A 21,532-nucleotide genomic window follows, 5' to 3' on the forward strand; every position below is an offset into this window, starting at 1 on the left:
TAACAGCATTAGCCCGCGTCCGGGCCTCCCGTGTCCGGGCCTCCCGTGTCCGGGGTAACTTTAGCCGATGCGGGATTAGCCTGAACCAATGCGGGATTAGCCTAGACCAATGCGGGATTAGCCTAAACTAATGCGGGATTCGCCTAAGACAAGCCTTACGCTCATCTCCCACTTTGGGACTCAGCGTCCTTGCTGAGGTTTGCCCCACCATTGGGTTTGCCCCACCATTGGGTTTGCCCTACCATCGACTCTACGGTGCCACACTTTAAAAGAACACTTATAAGGCCAGACTATCCGCGGAATATAACATTAAAAGAAAACAGGGAGTGAAATCATGGACATCATATATGTGTTAATTTGTGTGCTTTGAAATCTTTAGAATATAGTTTCATAACTAAGGAATAGAATTAAAGATCAAGAACTAGTTTAACATTTTCACGCTCTCGTTAGATTCTTGACTTAAAGCTCTTAGCCATGGAATGCTTCTTGTCATACTTACCATAGACATGTTCTTTCCCTTACACCGTCGTTATCATTATCGTCATAGAAGTATTCTCATTAAAGTAGTTACAACACTTATCGTTTAATAAACGAGGTACTAAAGAAAATCCGAGAACAGCGGGCCCACCTCGAGTCAAATGAGGTGGCGTACTCAACTTACATATAATACGTGTCGTGACATTACTTATGGGGGTCTTAGGGTAATCGGGTCTTATCCTTGCGAGTTCTAGAATATTTAGGCATTTCTTTCACAATTCATGCACTTTTGGTTCAATCTTACTGAGTGAATAGTAGAAAATTTCAATCACGGATTTTTAGAGTTAGGAAAGTCCCCGAGGCGCGAAATCAAGCCTACACGTCTAAGACATGCCAAAGAAAGGAAATAAAGTCTTACATATCTCCTTCCGCTCCTTCTGCTACTCCAAATCCACGTTGCAAATTCGCCAAAATCTACAATTTGGTCATGTTTACCAAATGTTGATTAGTGCATTTTGAATCGGATTCTTAAATGAAGGTTGGCTACCGAAATTCGGCTAAAGATTTCCGTAAATATACCATGCCACCAAGTCTATCTTGGTCGATTTCAATCAACAACAATCCCGGGAATTCAACCCGGCCAAACTATCAATAATACCAATAATCACAACAACAACATTCCATTTATTTCCAATTCAACTCCATTCCATTTTATTCAATTCAATTCAATTCATCCATCACTCCATCTCTAACCATTAAATCTTCATTATTCATTATATAATCCACAACACAACAACCAAGGTATACTAAATAAAAATTAATTCACCACTTCCACATACACTACCATATTCGGCCATCACATTGGCACGCATGTCCATGCATTTTCATCCATTTCTATATGTTACAACAACAACTAATACACTACATAAAATTAATCCGTTCTTCCCTATACCACAACACATACAAACGCCAACACTACTCCATACATTATCATTCCAATATGTTATATTCATGGTTTTTCATTCATTTTACATTATGGATTTCACAACACTACAATCAAACTACCAAAATAAAATCAATTCATTGCTTCTACACCACCACTACCACATTCGGCCATACCACCAACATCACATACTTCATGAATTTCATGGATTTCTTCATTCTACAATACTCAACCACATGCACAAACATCCATAACATCAAAAGGAATGGATTCTTACCTTTTCTCTTATCTTCCTTCTTGGATAGGACTTGCAACTCACAAGAATATGTGGTTTTCTTGCTCCAATGACTACTCCACTTTGCTAAGAACCTTTTAATTAGTAGAAAATAATTTTTTGAAGAAAATTTTCTCAAGGTTCTTGTTGAACCTTGCTATGGCCGAATGGCCTTGTTGCTGGCTCTTTTTTTTTTTTTTTCTCTTGTTCTCTCCTTGTCTTCCACTCTCTTTATCTTAAAAGATGACCACTCACCTATATATATATAATTATATGATCATGTGAGGGGCACATGTCTCTCTCTAGAATTTTCTTTTCTTTTCCTCTTTCTTTTATTTTCTAGAATTTTCCTCCATTTTTTTTCTTGAAATTTTTCTTAAATAAAAAGATGACTCTCTTTGTCATCATTTTCATCCTTTTTCTTCACATGGCCAAAATGGCCTTCAAGAATTTTCTTGAGTCTTTGTGAAATTACCATTTTACCCCTAGCCTTCCACATTATTCCCCATGATGCCACTTTGCAATTTTTTCCCTTTTTTACCCTTAGGCTTTCTCAATATTTCCATACTAATAATGTTCATAAATAATATTCGTGGCCCACTTGCACATTAAAATAATTTTGGAAATAGTCTTGCCTTTCACTTCTCGCAATATCCGAACGCACGAAATACGGGCTATAACAGTTGTCTTCTTCTTTTTTTGGTGTATTACAAATGAACCATAAGCTGCCTATTTATAGGAATGAATTTCCTATGATGAGGTAAGCGCTTACATCACGACTAAGATGAGGTGAAGCGCTACATCACTACGACATGTGAACAAAAGAATTGACTTGTTGGCCAATTCCACACCCAACATTTTACACTGCAAAAGTGATCCAAAACCAAAAAGAGTGAAACTTGTTAGAACCACTTACAAATAATCAAAATATAGATTCAAGAAGAATGGCTTACTGCATACCACCCAAGTTCTTTTGCAAATCTCTTTCTCGGGCCAAGAGTCCAGTTATTCTGTTACTTAAGAAAGGAAGCGTGTGCCCTTCACAGGCAATGTCACCAGTTTTGTTCTTAACGTAACATCTTCCTCTCCCAAGGGCTACTGTTGTGCTTGATTGAATCACACAAGGATGATTCTTGTGACCTGTAGCCTGTTTGGCCAAGCTTATTTTTTCCCAAAAGTACTTATTTATTTAATAAGTGCTTATATAAAAAATAAAAAAAAATTGAGGTGTTTGGCCAAGCTTTTAAGAGAAAATAAGTGCTTCTCGGGAGTAACGCTTTTTCGAAGCTAAAAAAAATAGCTTTTGCCCAAAAGCACTTTTTTGAAAAATACTTTGAGAAAAAATACACATAGAAACACTTTTAAAAGCTTGGCCAAACACTAATTGCTGATCAAAAGTACTTTTTAAATTAATTGGCCAAACACAAACTGCTTTTAGCCAAAAATACTTTTTTGAAAAGTACTTTTGAAAAAAAGTACTTTTTAAAATAAACTGTTTTTAGAAGCTTGGCCAAACAGGCTATCCAATGTTAAATACTTGAGAAATTAGCAACTTAAAAATCGGCACACATATTCCAGATGGATTTCTTTCCTTCTCTCATTCTCACTTTCTCCCTCAAGGATTGGACAAATCCATAGTCAATGATGAGCAAATTTCTAGCTTCTACTACACGGCCCCTGAAAAAGTGTATCTGTCATTACCTTTCACAAGAAAAATCTAGTTTTTCTTCAACATCTTCAGACTCTTACCCCAGCTTAACCAACTGCTGATCAAACTGTAGCAACTGCTGCATAAACTCCTCGGCATATGCACAGGCCAAAAAACCCCACCAAAAATTTTTACTTCATGGAGGAAAAACTAGTTCTAACTAATGCATCACATAAATAAACGAAGAACTCACTCTTAATGGTTCAAGCATAAGGGTATGAACAGTGACATCTGAAAGTTCTAGCTGTAATCTGCTTTCTCAATCGAGCATTATCACCTTGAACAAGAAGGTTGCTTTACTTGAGGATCTATTGAAGATACAATCATACAGTTAGATCTATTTATTTATCATTTTATATTTAATATGCAGAATACCAAGTATTTGAAGGAATGATGATACGGAAATATAGAAAGATCCTTCCCCCACCCCCAACCCCCCCCCCCCCCCTTCCCTCTCCCCCCAGACACGGACGCGTGCTTGGATTAAAGCTCTACTTGGGTATTGATGCTCAAATAGTACCATACCGCAAAGCCAAAGAATTTAAGAAACATGTCCTTATAAAAGACTCCTATTAACCAATTTGTACAAAGGAAAACAATTAAAGTATTCATTTTTATAGAAAAACATGACACATCAAAATCAAGATGATAATTAATTATTGAGGAGAGAACCTAATAGTCTTTCATTCTTGATGTGCGAGTACTTTGTAGAAATTTAAACTTGTTTACTCCTTTTAACTCACCAGGGCTCAACACCAGAGACAAGATGGAGAAAATCGATAGACAAAACTCATTGTTGATACGTACATCACCCATTATTGCGCTCCTGCCAATAGGGGAAAGCAGAAAGGAAAAAACAAAGAATGAGAATTTTTTTTTTATTGGTTTTGGAAGAAGACTGTAACCAATAGAAGGATAGAATTCATAAAAAAAAATAGTTGCTATTACTTCGTCGTAGTTCCCTCCAATTTGTAGTGTTATCTTTTCATTTTAGAGTTTACTAATTTTCAAATTCAAATTCTTGATTTGCAAGTACCTTAAGGTAATAATTGAATTAACATTCACGATTCAAGGATCTGATTTGAGTATCGAAAATTTAAACTTGTCCACATCCTTTAACTCACCATGGCTCAGCAAAACCGGAGACAAAATGGAGAATCAATTTGGTGAGCTCCAATAGGGGAAAGGAGAAAGAAATCAAAAAGGGAAAAAGAAGAAATCAAAAAGGGAAAAAGAAGAAAATACATCAGTTTTGAAAGAAGACTTTTTAGCTAACAGAGGGAGAGAATTACATAAAAAGGAAAAACAAATCATGAGGTATGTTACCTATATTTAAGCTAAAATCCTGAGCTTGTGGGAAAGAGCTGCAGATTTCTGTTGGTTCCCACGAGCAGTAGATCAAGAGGAGCAGTGTTCTGTTGGTTCATCATTATTTCCCCTCATTTGTAACAAGGCCTCAAGCTCATCTTTATACAACAAATGAAATACAAACTTCTTTATTTCTCCAGAAAAAGGGAGATAACACAATTTCACTACCAACTAGAAAAAGAAAACAAGTCATGTGGTGTATTACCTAAATTTAAGTTTCAGAAGAGACTAACCCTCTACCTGTTGCTGCAGATTCTCAAAGACAGTTCCCACAAATAGTAGAAATGTGACCTTTGTTTCTTACTAGACGAGCAACTGGCTTCATCATGGTGTTCACTATCATCATATTTTCTCCTCCTTATCCCACTGCAATGTTCTGTTGGTTCATCATAATTTTTGCGTATTTGTAACAAGGCCTCAAGCTGAGGTTCATCTTTATACAACAAAGGAAGTCCATACTCCTTCAGATTTTCAGACGAACCACTGGCTTCATGGAGTCATGGTGTTCACAATTATTATATCTGCTCCGCTTTGTCATAATGTGATGTTCTGTTGGTTCATCATTATGAGCCCTCATTTGTATGACCAAGGCATCAAGCTCAGCTTCATCTTTATACATCAAACGAAGTCCAAACTCCTTCATTTCTCCAGAAAAAGATAACCCAATGCACCTGTAGTCATTTGGTGTTTTTCCATTTGCCTTAGATTTATCCCATAAGCCAGCAAGATGCACCAAGAAAACTTGAATAGTGGGTTTAGTATCACATTCTGAATGGTTGGATAAGGCAACATTTTGGGTCATCCAAGACATCCCATCATTACATAAAGGAATCAAGTGAGCTGTGGTGTCAATTAATTTGCCAGAGTAACATACAGCAAATCCCAAGAAGTTAAGGTACATACCAATTTTCATGGAAATTGACTGATGCATTTCTATCAATTATCCGATCGTGGAACCAACTTGGGATATCCCCCCCCCCCCGGTGGAAACACTCTTAGTGACAAGGAATGTGAAGCAGAGATGTCATGCTGCAATGATGAGATATTCTGAAACAACGAATTACAGATCCAATCATTGCTCCAATCTGCATCTATTGTATCTAATTGTTGTGGAAATTCTGGCAGCTGTGTAAGCCTCGTGCAATTTGATACGTCCAAGATTCGAAGAGCACCAAGTTGGGCTATGCTTTGAGGCAAATGCCCAAAATTATTTCCCCTGAGAATCAACTGTTTCAAAGAGGATAAGGATCCAATGTCTTCCGGAAGTCCTCTTAAATTGCAGTAACTGAGATTAAGAATTTCCAATGAGCTTAATCCCTTAGCCACCTGAGGGAACACAAAGTACACTCCATCTTCAGGGCCTATTCCTGAATTTTGTTTTGCAAAACTCAAGAATTCAAGCTTGTTCAACCGGGCAATGGAAGGTGGAGGTTGTGAGATTAGAGTGTCTCTGGCATCAAGCCGCTCCAAGTTTTCTAAATCCCCTATCTCTTCTGGAAAAATTTCAAGCTTAGAGCAATCCGACACATTTAATCTGACCAAACTTTTCAACTTACAAATGCTTCTCGAAAGTGTTGCAAGGTTTTTCAAAGCACTTTATTTAGCTCTGTAAGACTAGCTTGGTGCTGAAAAATAGCTGATGGTAGTTCCCTTATCCCAGAGCATTGCATGCGAATCTCTAACTCTGTCTTAATTCTTCCCCGTATCCTTGGAAAGTTCTCTAAACTAGAGCAATCTTGTAGATAGAGGTATTTAAGAGATTCCCAGCTAACATCTGGAAACCTCTCAAGGCTTGTAAAATCTCTCAAACTTAACTCAACGAGTCTTCTGCTATCCCTCAGGGAATAGTCAACCTCTTTAAGATTACTACACCGTTCCAGACCCAAATACTCCAAATTTGGCATATCCCTGAAATGTGGTGTTCGCATCAGGTTTTTAGAGATCTAGCTTTCGTAGACGTGGAATATGCATCTGTTCAGAATGGAAAAAGAATGAGATAGGAGAACAAGAAAATCCAGGTAAAAGAATTATCATAAAATTAGGGTGCTCCGTAGGATTTATATTTGGCTAGTGGGCTATCTGTGAATCTAGAAACTACTTCGTTTCTTTTCTTTTTTCTCAAAAGCTACCAAGTTCATGTGGACTCGTAACAAGCCTTTGGATCCGTCCCTCCCTAAAGATAAAAGTATTTGATTCTCTAAAGAACTCTGATAGAAAATGGGAAAACAAAGTGCTGAACTCCGAAGCAATGTAAAAAGCAATATAATTCAGAAAACATTAGAGAACATTACAAAAGGATGTATATATATTATTCTAGAAAATAGTTGTATCGAATGAACTCCTTTTGTTTTAATAACTATTTCATCCCACTGTGTACAACCTAGGATGAGATTCATTTCTTACTAGGAAAAAGTTATAAAATTAATAAGTTTTAAAACTTGAGCTTCTGAGTTGAAGATGTTGATGGGAAGATTTGGAAGAGTACATAAAGATTTTATAATAATAAGAGAACAACCTAAAATAATATTTAACACGTTAATTTGAGCTTTTGGAATTAATACTCCAATTTATGTGACGGTATCTGACCGGTCACAAGGTTTAAGAAATACTTTTAAAACTTGTGGTCTTAAACAAGTCATAAAAAATTATGTGGCTATATATCATCTCATTAAGAATTTTTCAAATATAGGAAGTGGTTAATCTTTTTGGGAAACTAAAAAGGGAAAGTATGTCACGTAAAATGGAACCGATGTCATAACTTTTTTCATTTAAGGCATGCCTCATAATTCTAGGACAAGCTAAAATGCAAAGTATCTCAAATAAAATGGGACCAACGTGATAATATTTGCTCATTATCGCTAAATAAAATGACAACAATAGTTAAGAGAGAGAAAAAATGGTCGAATTCACCAATAAACACTTAAAGTTGGTACTAACTGTTGCCATATAGATATCTTAATTATCCTAACGATCATATAAGCACCTCTCACTATCATAAGTGTGCATCGTGCACACGCGTGCCCAAAAGTCTTCACATGTGAATTTCAATCGTTATGACATGTTTTATGAACCAATAAAGCAATGACACATCTAATTCTAAAGAAAAAATGCTATGTATTATCGACCGAAAGAACTACAATAATTTTTATTTAAAAAAAAGAACCACCCCTACCGTTCTTATCTCTTCGTCGCATAAATCAGAGACCACCTCTCTCACCAATCTCTCCCTATCAAATGAAAGAAGAGATGGGCAAAAGCAGGTTGTTTCCATTCCATGCCATTCCAATGGCAGTTGTGAAGCATTTGTATGCTTTCTCTCTCAATGTATCTTTTTCTCTCTAGAATGCCCTCTAAATTTAAGCATTTTGTGTTCTATCATATTACATTTCACTGATTTATCTAATCCAAGAAACATTGGAGCAGGTGTCATTATTAGAAGTAGTCAGGGTGAGTTTATAATTGCCATGGCTAGGCCTTTGGATTATGGTACAGACAATCAAGCTGAATTAGAGGCTGCATATCTGGGCACTAAGTGGAGGCTGGATAATGGCCACAATAATGTTCACTTGGAGACAGACTCCAATTTATTGGTCACTTGGATCAATAATAATTCTAAGGTCCTTATGCAGAAACTTTAGTATCTCTGACATCTATAGAGAAGTTAACCTCCCTGCTGATTCATTATCCAAGTACAGCCATGGCATTAAAGAACTGAAAATTTTCGAATCCACTGGCGCACATCAGGCAAACATCAGAGGTCAAGTTCATCAAGATCTTCTAGGAACTCCAGCTTTCAGACACAACTTTGATCTTTACTCATAACAGCAGCGACTCTAATCGTTATGGATGACATCTTTAACATGATCTATGTCACTGGAGATCTTCTCCAGACTATGTGGATTCAATCTATTTTCTAGTTTCTTCTTCTTCTTCTTCCTTTTTTTTTTTTTTTTTTTTTTTTTTTTTTTGTATATGTAGCAGTTCTATTGAGTGAAAGTTGGCCGAGAGTCTTCATAATGGCTCTTATCTGTTATGAGATGAAAGTTATCGCGAAGATTCTTAACTGTCCATCTTTCTTCCTCAATAGATTGTTTTTGCCATTCTCCTTTGATGTCCCTTGATTGTATAGTGATCTGCTTGTCAAAGGAGAAGCTCCATCATGTAATTTATCAATTTTTCCAATACATGATGGATCTCTTACTATAGATGTCTAACGAGTATGTAGTTAGCTCTAACTTAATCGTTGTATTCGTGGAGGTCAGGTTTATGCCACCCTCCGTTGTACTTTTGCTTTTATCTTTATTACATGGTAGGGGTCCATCAAACCAACCATCACCACGGGAGGTGAAAGCCTGGGTGACTGGTATTAAAAAAAAAAAAGAAAAAAAATCTCACTCAATCTTGACTTCAAACACAAAAAAAAATTACCTTCCTATGTTTTAAACAGTTGGAGCTGATTAATAAATCACCCAACGCCATGCAATTGTATGTCATGCATGTTGCCAGGTCAGTTTGGGGTATTCAAAAGGCACACTTACATCAATAAAAGGTGTATCTATGGTCTAGTTAAGATGTATGTCTGTATGACATTTGTTGTCAACTTTGAGTGTCTATCTATGCATTTGATCAAAAGTAAAATAAAATTGAATTAAGCTATTGTACTTTTCTTTCAGTCAATAAATGACGCAGCAAACTCTGCCGGAGATCAAGATGAACAACCATGTCAGGTTTGAATATTTCTGGCAATGATTCCCAAGGATAATCACAACAGTCAAACCAACACAAGTTGCTGGGCAGGTACTCAATGGAGTCATCATGTGCATGAAAACTCTTGATGTATAATATTCTAAGCCTTTGCATTTTTTTCATGCCATTTTCTCTAAAGCTTAGGTCTTGAATTTCATGTAGCCAGATAGCTTCGATTGCCTCGGTCCCTTGGTAAGAGGATCATTAGTCTACAAAGTATAACTTCAAATTTATGTATAAAATCCGTATGACTACTTTCTCACTCTTCACAATGCCAAATTTCGTCATGTTCTGTTTATTTACTATTGCACTTGAAGTTCTTGAAGAGGTAGTACCGCCAGAAAAATTTAAGGTACAATATTAGTTAGGTTCTTAAGAAATATGTCGCTTAAAAGAAATACTTTGTGCAATTAATTCCGTAATTCTATTTTGTGATAATACATTTTTTGAGAAGTTCTTTAGAGGCACGTCAAAAAGTTTTTTAGGTTGTAATAGAACGAAATTGTAATTGAAACAACACCAATAATTGTCATCTTTTAAATAAAAAAATAATCAATTATCAAGTGCCTTCCAGACCGAGGATTGATAAGGTAAGTTTTGGCCTCCCTTACTTGTATTTCTGCATTTGAGGATCTTTCGAAATCTTCAGCGAGCCATAGTCTACTAAGTTCTCCCCGATCCTTTTGCATTTTCATTATATATTTATCCATCTCTTGTATTAAGTCATGCATTTGAATCGTATCATATTCAGAGATGGACACAAGAGATTTGTCATCACCCTTAATCCGCTATCAGCTCCAAAATCACAGCTGTCAAGAATTTGCACGATCTCAATTTTTTTTTCTCCCTCTTAAGAAGCATTCAATAGCTAGAAATATCTCTGTCTCACCACGCTGCTCCAACCCATCATAACTTATTTTGAGGTTTTCAAGAACTCCTGACCTAGGGTTTATTTGTATTTGGTCTACAAAACTTCTCCACTCAGTAGGGTCCTTATTATATAAGAATTTACCCAACGCTTTTCTAGGGCTAAAGGAAGGCCTTTAGCATGACTTACCACCTCTAACGTTAGCCCCTCAAAACACTCATCTGGAGCTTCTTCCTTGAAAGCATATTGATTGAACAACTTAATAGCATCATGTTCAAGTAGTGTAGTCACTTCATGTCCTCCATCATATTTCCCAATCAAATGCTTGTCTCTAGTTGTTGCAATAATCCTACTGCCTTTGCCACACCAACCAAGATTCCCTGCTAGGTAATCCAAATGGTCTCTGTCTATGTTATCAAGCACAACCAAAACCTTCATAAAACGAAGTCTACGAGCCATTTTGTTCTTCCCGCAATCCTTATTATTCACGTAACTTTCCTTTTTCCTTAACAGTTCAGAGAGAAGGATATTTTGCAGAGAATGTATTCCATCTTTGTTTTCTTTAATGTTCAGAAGGAAACAAGCACCATCGAATTGAGATGAGAGTGTATCAAAAATAGCTCTTGCTATTGTCGTTTTACCGACTCCGCCCAATCCCCAGATCCACACAATCCGAACATCATCAATTTCCATCTCTAAGAGGGAAATTACTTCCTTTAAATGAGCATCTATTCCCACAATATTTTTCAAATAAGATAAAGAAGTCCTCCATAATATGGACGAAATTTGATTGACAAGATCCCAAATACATTCTAATTCAATCCTACCAAAAAAAAAAAAATTGTTGATATATACAGATAAGAGAGTCGAGAATAAGAAGTAGGATTTCACATTGTAGAGTCCATAATATCATTGAGTAATTAAATTAATAGGAACAATCCATTCTTACTGGTAGAATTATGTAATCAACCATCATCATTTTTTCAGAAGATATGAAAAATTGATTTAAGATTCTTTTGGGCTCATTTTTGAGGTACAGATTCTTATTCTTGTTCTATAGTAAAATATGTGTAGCTAGTCTTCATAAATTATTCCATCCGTTTCGCCATGTGTTATTTAACTCACTCGCCATGACGTCACGGTCCTTTGAGATTGGTACACTTCGGTTAAACTCTCTCTCCATCCTTTCACCTTTTGCATTCCCTTATCATCCTTATAGTTCGATTTGTGTTGGGAAAATGCTTCTGCAAAGCTTTCCCTTTGGTTTCGAACGTGTGATGGATCCACATCATAGAAGACTGGTGTGACTCTTTGTAAATTGTCATCCTTCTTGCATTCCATGATCTTCACTAGTTCATTCAAGCACCACCTCGACGAAGCATAATTCTTTGAGAAAATGATTACGGCAACTTGAGAATCTTTGATAGCTTTCACGAGTTCATCTGGGATCGAATCACCATGTTCTAGCCTTTCTTCATCTAGAAAGGTGAAGATTCCCGTTTCTCAAAACTTCGTGCAGGTGACTTGTAAAATTTCTGCGAGTGTCTTCGCCTCTAAAACATAAAAAGACATCGTACTTCCATTGAGGCAACTGCAACGATCTAGTAGAAGAAGATGATGTCATGGATTCAGTTAATTGGTTGAAAAGAAAAAAGAAATGTGTGGATAGATTATGGTTGTGGTAAGAGATTAATTGATGCTATATATTTCCGACGAATTTATATACAGGAGAGAAGAAATAAACAAGTACCACTTCAAATTTTAAAGATGGGGCTATACTCTTAGTCAACTGATATTTACTACCGAACTGAACTATAGCATGTGGTAGGAAATTTATGTGAAGCTTCTGAATGCTCTACTATAAGTTAATTAGTATTATTAATAATACTAGCTAACCTGGCTCGAAGGCCATGTTTTCGATCATAAAATACACTATGTTTTTTTGAGATTTATCCTCGTTAAAAAATATAATTTGACAGAATAAATTGATTTTTATAGATATGATTTTCTAATGCTTAACTCTTCATATCATTAATGTCAAAGCTTAATTTTGTTTAAGTCCTAAAATAATGATAATTGTCTCATATTTATCATGAATTTTACTAATTCCGGAATCAAACATTTATTTAGACTTGAAACATGTCAATTAATAGAAACCTATCCCCCTTCAACAATATTACTTCTATATAATTACTAAAAATAATAATTTATACTATAACAAAAAAAGGAACTAACATTAATTTTATTAAACCTGTAAACAGAAAATGATATTCATCATATCAACTAAGATTGACATCACATAAATCTGTCTTTAATTTATTTTTTCAATATGAAAAATCTTTCACAATCTTATTCTCACACATAGTGACTGATAAGCATAGTAATACATACCTTCCCAAACTATTAGTTGCTTTCAAAATTCATTTGCCTTGTTCCTCTCCCTATCTCCGAAAATATTTTTAATTTTCACACTCTTTGATGTTTCCGTAATTAAATCTAATTTTTTATTATAATTAAGCTGTATAAAATGGTGATAAATTTCACCATAAGTAATAACAAAACGTGCGGTGTACGATTTTAACTAAGGGAAACAGAGAAGAATTAAAGTTAATACTTTTTTAATCAAAAAGAGGCAAAATACCACAAAGTAATTTAAAAAAAAACATTCTGTTAATAATGATGCCAATAAATCTCTCTAAAAATTTTAGTTTTCTTCACAACATGACCAGAGGTTTCTTACTAAAATAACAACAACGTTAATTACGTAACTTTTACACCAAGTTGACTATGAGTTGATCACTCTATCTGCACGCAATAAATTGCTTTGTCTTCACGTTAGTAAAATCCAGCTTTGTCATTTTCACTCCTAATGAATAAACAAAAAGAAAAGAACAAAGGAAAAACTACCGGTAACATCATCGTTACATCCATCATTCATGATCTACTAATACCAAATAAGAAAGAAAAAGGAGAATAAAATATATACAACAAAAAGAAAAGAGCGCTGAAATGACTTAGAACCACTTGGTGGGATTATAGTATGTTGTTGTTGTTGTTATTATTCATGAAAATGGCGTAGAATTAAAGATAGCTGCGATACTGGATCAATCTTACGTTAATATTAACGTTCCCATACTTTCTGAGCATCTATAGCTCATGGAATTTTGTTGAGAAATACACATTCATACATAATCTGATATGTGTAAGGAAGGGTATGTAAACTTTAGTTCTGAGACCACTATATATATAGAGTTGGATTTGGAAAAAGTAAATCACATATTAAAGAATAATTTAAGACTCGTAATTGTGTAATTACTTAATTCAGTTACTAAAATCTCATCCTATTCCTTATGACAAATTATGGACCTACATTAAAAAGGCTTAATTGGATTAATAATTGAGTAACCGTCTTTAAATAAAAGGGAAGACACAAAAAGTGAGACTAAATCCATTATGAGTATTTATCGAATTTACTGTGATTTAAAATAGGATAATAGAAGCATATGACAAAAAGATTCAAAAACATTATTTACCATCAAAATAAGAGTAGGCCGACAATTATAAAAGCGACAATTATAAAAGCAACAAATTGAACGTGTCTTTGCAGGAGAAAAACATTACTCACTTTTTTACGTCTAAAGCATTAGTTATTTTATGTTAAAAGTGCATGTTGTAATTGCGGACTTTTATCGCCAAAATGCCCTCAAAAGGATAACTCATTTTTTAATACTCATTACAATCAATTCGTAACTGACCTAGGGGTTATAATACTTAGTAATTATTTGGAGGTGACTTTTGAATTTATTTAATAACACATAGCTTGAAAAAAAATAGGAAAAAGGTCAAAAAAAGGAGAAAAAAGATAAATAGGATCATTACGTAGAGAGTCTTACATCACCTCTATCTACGCCACTTTATATTATATATAGATTGCGTTTTCTTTGAACTTTAATAGAAAGAAGTGGGAAATTCCTTCAAAGACCACCCATACCTACACCAAAACTCTACTATAATATGTAAACAATGGAAAGCTAAAAGTACATGCCCATGAAGCTACAAATCAGAAAAAAAAAGAGGAACTTTCTGAGAAGTATTACTGCTCCAAGGTGCCTCTCTTTTTGGAAAGAGAAAAAAAAAGTGAATCATTACTAACCAATTAATCCATGAAAAGACCCATTGCCTTGAAAAGCTTTTTCTATTTTAATTTTCTGCAAAAGTCAAAAAAGTCTTCTTCCAGCAAAATGTTTCGGTCTTCAACACACTATTAATAATAATAATGTAAATAAAACAGATAAAAACTGAAACTTTACTCAACAAATTGTGAGCCTTGTTTATTTGAAAAAGTGAATCAAATCGCCCTCTTTTTGGAAAAAGAAAGTAAAAGCACTAATGATCCCATTTTTCTTTGTACAGAAAAATAGTTAGTGCTCAATAAAGCAGCATCATGTTCTCCTAATCCAATTCTCTCTCACCCATTAATTAATTAACCATGATTAAATGAAAAATAATGCATGTGCTAAAAGTGGCATATATCTATTAGTTTGGTGTAAAAATTAGATACAGTAAATGAGATACGTTTTTTGAATAACTATTATTCATTCATCATAGAGAAGTATAGTAGGAAATTTGTGTGAACTGGGCACCTCTCCATCCTCTATCCACAGTAATATGCACACAATAGACAGCTCAAAGTACAAGCAGATGAAGCTGCAAAGAAAAAGAAGGGTAAAGACCTATATTATGTACCAACATGTCTTTTAATTTTGTGACCTTGAACATGTCACGTGGATTGTTGGAATTATAGAGTTATCAAATTAGGACAGAAACATTCTTTTTTAAACAGATAAAAAAGAACACTAAGACAAACAATTTGAAACTAAGGGAGTATGTGCAATCTATTTTTACTAAATTATTTTTATTTACTTTTTTAGCTATTTAATGCTATTATTGGAAAATAAGTATGATTAATCAATCACTTTCGACATCTTTAATAGCAAGTGTAAAATTGGGAAAAAATAATTTTGTCTTGATTTTTTAAAGGATCATTTTTTAAAGGATAAGATAATTTGAATTTTTGGGAATAAAACAATGAATAAAATGGGATGGAGTAAGAAGATCAATAATGTTCCACTTAACTCTCATGTAACTCAAGCCTCTGAGTCGGTTAAAACTTATTCACATCGGGTGTTTACACCAAACTAATACATGCAAGTCATGTGTTTGGATATAGAGTTCTTTTACTTAATCATGATTAATTAATATGTATTTTCACTTCATTAAATCACTTAATTATGGTAAGTTATATTGATTTGAAGTAAACGCCGATACATTTGATGCATGGTATTAATCAAATTGTACCTGTTCACCATTGTCTAGTGTTGTCCAATGGTTGGTATTGAGGCTCAATTGCCTGTACGTTCACCTTGCTCTTTAAGTGTCAAATAAAGAAAAGAAAAACAAATTATCCTCTAAAGATTTAAAATGCCAGTTTTCTAGTTTTTGTATTTATTTTTACGTTTCTCTCTGTTACGTGGCGCAAGGAGAAAGTGGATATTGAAAATCGAACCAACATTTATGATCCTCTTAATGCTTTGATCTTGATGGGAATTCTACTTTAATACTCCCCCGTTCACTTTTATTTGGTCACTTTTGACTTTGTAAGCTATTTAAGAATTAATAAATAAAATACGTATTTTACTATAATATCCATATTAATTAGTGCACAATTGTATTGGAGCTGGGGAAATGACTTGGAATGAGTAATAGATGCTCGAGGTAAAACAGGAAAAACAAATTATTTTTCTGTTGATATGCGAAAGTAGACAAGTAAAAGTGAACGGAGGGACTATCACGTTTCCTTCTTTGCAAAATAAAAGATGAATGTTTCTTGAATTAGGCAGCTTCTTAATTCTTTCTCCACTTGTGATTAGAATTATTATTGTTATTAGGATTTTCTGTGAACTTTAATAGAAAGAAGTAGGAAATTACTTCAAAGACCACTCACCCTCCTGCACCAAAATTCCGTTGTAATATGTACACAATGGACAGCTAAAAGTACAAGCCCATGAAGCTACAAATTAGAAAGAAAAAAAAAAAACAAAAAAAAAAAAAAGAGAGGAAATTTAACGTGCCTATCTCTTTTTGGAAAAAGAAAGAAAAAGTGATTCACATCGCCCTCTTCTTAATGAAAGACCCATTGCCTTGAATTGCTTTTCTATTTTAATTTTCGGCGAAAGTTGAAAAAGTCTTCATCCAGCAAAATGTTTCGGTCTTCAACACACTAATAATAAAAATAAAAACTAAAACCTTACTCAACAAATTGTGAGCCTTGTTTATTTGAAATGAGTAAAAGTAAGATAATATTCAAGCAATTTCTTTATCATCGATGACTTGACTTCCCTGTAGTTAAAGATAACAACAAAGTAAAAGCACTAATGATCCTATTTTTCTTTGTGCAGATGGAAAGAATGTTACTTTTCCAAAAGCAAGATTGTTAGTGCTTAATAAAGCAGCACCAGGGTTTCTTTATGTAAATTACCTTCTAATTCTCTTTTGTGCATCATCTCCTACGAATATTTTGGAGCAAAATGCTTTTACAACTCGCATCCATTCCAGCAAAAAAATCCTTTGGTAGACTTTAGCTCAATTACACGAAAAATTGAGGCTTGTATACTCTAAATTTATCCCTTGATCCACCGCGTCGGGTCAAAGTAGCTTATAAGCCCTTTTGACTTATGTATTGTTGAATACCTTAGTATTTATAAATAAAATCAACCAAAAATAATAAGTTGGTCACCCTAAGTTATGAGCTTATAAGCATGTTTGGATTGTCCAATTTTTTTACTATTTTATTCTTAATATTTTTTTTAATTCACAAAATAATTTTCCAAGACAAAATTATTAGCTCGGGTTTGTTACCAAAAATGTTTTTCAATTTTCTCATGTTCGTTTGGTCAAAAAATTTGGAAAACATTTTCTTTAGGAAAATAAGTTCCTTAAAAATGAGTAAATGACTTCCCCAATGAAAGTCGGAAAACCCGTCCATAAGTGACATTTCACCAACCACCCTTATCACCCACCCAACCACACACCTCACCAAACCCCGACTACCCCCACCCTCTCCACCCCCACCCCCCCGGTACCACCCACCACCCTTCGAATATTTTCTAAAAAAAAAAAAAAATTAAAGTTTTTGTTTTTGGTTTACAACCCCCCCCCACCCAACCACCCTCCATTTCTTTTTTTAAAAAAATAAAGTTCTTAAAAGTTTTTTTTTTTTTTTTTGTTTTCTATACACCCGCCCACCCCGCGACTCTACCCCTACCCGTATTTTCTACTCTATATATTTTTAATTTTTACTTTTATAAATATTGGGATATTCGCGGGTTAAATTTGGTGTGGGGTGGGTTGTGCTTGGGAGGGAGGGGTAAAGGGGGCAGCGTGGGGTAAGAAAAATTTCCCATTTTTTATAGAAGTTTTGTAAAAGTAAAAATAAAATTTATGAAATAGAAAATTTGGGAGGGGGATGGGTGGGGGTTGGGGTTGCGTGGGTGGTGGTGTGGGGTAGGGTTGGGTGAAAATGAATTTCAGGGTGGTGGTTGGTGGGGGTGGGTGTAGTGGGTGTGGGGTTTGGGTGGGATTTTCGCAAAAATATTTTCTACTAACCAAGTGAAAATAAGAAAATAAGTAAGAAATTCACTTATTTTCCACTAACCAAACGAACATGAGAAAATAAGTAGACGTTCACGTATTTTCCTCCATACCGAACGCACCCTTCATCTTCACTCCATATCCATCATTCCTTTTCTTTTTTTTCTCCACAAAGAAACTGTTGAATTTATTAAAAAAAAAATTGTAAAGATTTTAAAGGTATTTTAATCATTCTAAAAAAGAACATCTTTATCAACATTTCCTTTATCAAACACAGTGACTGCTTATTATATGTTTCGGCACTTCTATTTGAAGTTTCAAACACATAACTGCTTATTTTATATATATATATATATATATATATATATATATATATATATATATATTCCAGCACTTAAAAATAAAATTCAATACATTTGGATAAGCCAAACATACTATTAATTTTATTTGTTGCTATTCCATAGCATAGCCGGAAAGAAAGGAATTATGAAAATAAACAAATGAAGCTTGTTAAACAAAGTTTGGCAGTGGAGTGTCTTTATATTTTATCCATATTGTTTGATTCAAGTTCTAACATCAATTCAGAATTTATTCTTTGTATGTGCAGCGTGAGTTTTGTGTTGGAGCATCTTTTCTCGAAAGTCAAGGGTCTATCTCCATTAACTTTAACACTAGGGGGAATATTTGTTTTAGGATTTAGGATCAAAAGAGTCATCTTTCAACAACATTAAAGACCGTATATGTTATATATATATATATATATATATATATATATATATATATATATATATATATATATATATATATACTATATATATATAAAGGATCAAAATAAATCCAACCTTTATATATTAAGGACCATTTTCATCATTTTCTCGGCTTTTTTCTGTTACTAGTGTCCAAGGTTTTGTTTAGCCAACGACTAAAGATATCAAATTTCTCACACATAAAGAATATTTAATGGTTTATATATAAAGGACAAAAATATTCCTAGCCTCATACCTAAGGGACTACTTGAGTTTTTTCCCTCTTAGAAAATATGACATGTGAGACAACACATTTCAACTACTGCGTCAGTGACTTTATTTTACTTAAAACATATACTCCTAATATACTTGTCTAATAATTGTGTCATTCTACACCCCAGTGTAGGGTGTTTATGATTCAGTTTAGGGACGATTTTTCCTTAATTAAAATGAAACCAAATCAATTGAGTAGATTTATTAAATATTAAAACCAAATCAAATCAATTAAATCGGTTTTTCATCGGTTCTACTTTTATCAATTTTGTCGGTTCTTGATGGGTTTTTCAAATAAATATATGACGTACATTGCCAATTACATATTCCAACTATTCCTACCAATATTTGGCTACTAAAATAAACTAGCTTTTGCATTAAAGACGTTCAAATGGGACACTGCATTTTCTTAATTCCTAATATATCCTTATGTTCTCATAATCCAATTCTTTTCTCACCCATGGCAATTAATTACACAAAAATTTCCAAAAACCCATTTCAATGGGTAAATCCCCAATTCTCATAATACTCCCTCATTTTACTTCTCTTTTACGCTTTTAGCATATTTATTAGTACGAAAATATGTTTAAATTTAATTGGGCATAGAGTTTGATTTTTTTTTTTTTAATTTTGTGGTCTTAAACTAAAGATATGTACATTATGTACCAAAATGTCTTTTAATTTTGTGGCCTTGAACATACGCGTGGATTGTTAATTATAGAGTTATCAAATTAGGAAAGAAACATTCTTTTTTAAACGAGATAAAAAAAAAACTAAGGCATACAAACAAATGAAAGCGAGGAGTATGTGCAATCTATTTGTACTAAATTATTTTTATTTACTTTTTTAACAAAGGCTTGCAGTCCGTTTTCTAGCCAATTTTCCGAATTCCTAATATATCTTCATGTTCTCCTAATCCAATTCTCTCTCACCCATTAATTAATTAATTGGACAATAATTTCCAAAACCCCATTTCTATGGGTAAATCCCCCAACTCCTGCAATACTTCCTCTCGCTCCCTCATTTTACCTCTCTTTTTGGATTTTAGCATGTTTATTAGCACTTTTCGTCTCAAATTATTTGTCATGATTATTTAAAATAGTTGTCTTAAATTATTTGTCATTTTAGAAGTTAAAGACACAATTAATTATTTTTTCCTCATTTTACCCTTAGTAGAATTTTGTCACTAATGTAGATCACACGTAAATAGAATAAACATTTAATGGAGCGAGATTATAACTTAGACATAAATAACGGTAAAGCTAGTCAAATACCCCTTCTAATTAATATTTCTTAAGGGACGTGTAAAATAAAAAAATGATAGATAATTTGAGACCGAGGGAGTAAGAAAATATGTTTAAATTTATTTGTCGTAGTTTAACTAGCATGGAATTTAAGAAAATAAAGAATCTTTTAAATTTTGTAGTCTTAAACTAAAAATATGTATATTTAATGTCTCAAAATGTATTTTAATTTAATTTTATGGTCCTGACATGCATGTGGATTGTTGGAATTATAGAGTTATCAAATTAGGAAGAAACATCTTTTTTAAACAGACCAAAAAGAACAGTAAGGCAAATAAATTGAAATTGAGAGAGTATGTGCAATCTATAATTTACTAAATTATTTTTATTTACTTTTTTAACTATTTAATGCTATTATTGGAAAACAAGTATTATTAATTAAATTACTTTCGACCAAGGGAAACATAAATATGTCTTGATTTTTTTAAAGCAGCAAATAATTTGAATGTTTTTGGGGATAAAACAATAATTAATATGGGATGGAGAGAGAAGATCAATAATATTCCCACTTAATTCTCATATAACTAGAGCCACTGACGTCTTACCAGTTGAAGGCAAAGATACTCTACCAACTAAGTAACCGTCTTACCAGTTGAAGGCAAAGATACTCTACCAACTAAGTAACCATCAACTCTTCCTATACAGCTTGCTTAATATGAAAAATGTAAGCAAATTTAATTCTCCTGTCAAATTGATGCATGGTATTAGTCAAATTGTACTTCTTCAGTCTTCACCAGTGCCATAAAGAATGGAAAAGGGCCATATTTAATGGATCAGACTAGATGGTTACATATTCTTTTACTCCCTTTGTTCACTTTTACCCATAGCATTGATTACTCATTTCAAATCATTTTTCAAATTCATTAAATATATGCATCAATTAATATGAACATTATGGTAAATTATGCACTTCATTTATTATTTCTTAAAGGATGTGCAAAGTCCATAGTGGATAAATAAAAGTGAACGGAGGGAGTAACTATTTTGCCAGCCATAACTGTGCGCTATGGTAAATAACTATCCTTCTAGCTTTTGCCACCAAATGAGGAATTAAAGAGTGCTAAAGATCTTGGGGAAATGAAATAGAAAAACCAACAGAACATCCTTAATTCAATGCAATAATTTTCCACCATCACTGTTCCCAGTGGTGAAACCAGAAATTTCATCTAAGTGTA

The 21,532-nt window shown here is 33.7% G+C and overlaps 1 pseudogene; it reads right to left on the bottom strand.

Annotated features, from left to right (window-relative positions):
* Positions 1–5,233: 5,233 nt before the first annotated feature.
* Positions 5,234–12,265, bottom strand: LOC132060482 (TMV resistance protein N-like; annotated as a pseudogene).
* Between the last annotated feature and the right edge of the window lie 9,267 nt (positions 12,266–21,532).

The sequence above is a fragment of the Lycium ferocissimum genome, chromosome 6 (assembly GCF_029784015.1).
Source record: "Lycium ferocissimum isolate CSIRO_LF1 chromosome 6, AGI_CSIRO_Lferr_CH_V1, whole genome shotgun sequence".
Lineage (NCBI taxonomy): Eukaryota > Viridiplantae > Streptophyta > Magnoliopsida > Solanales > Solanaceae > Lycium > Lycium ferocissimum.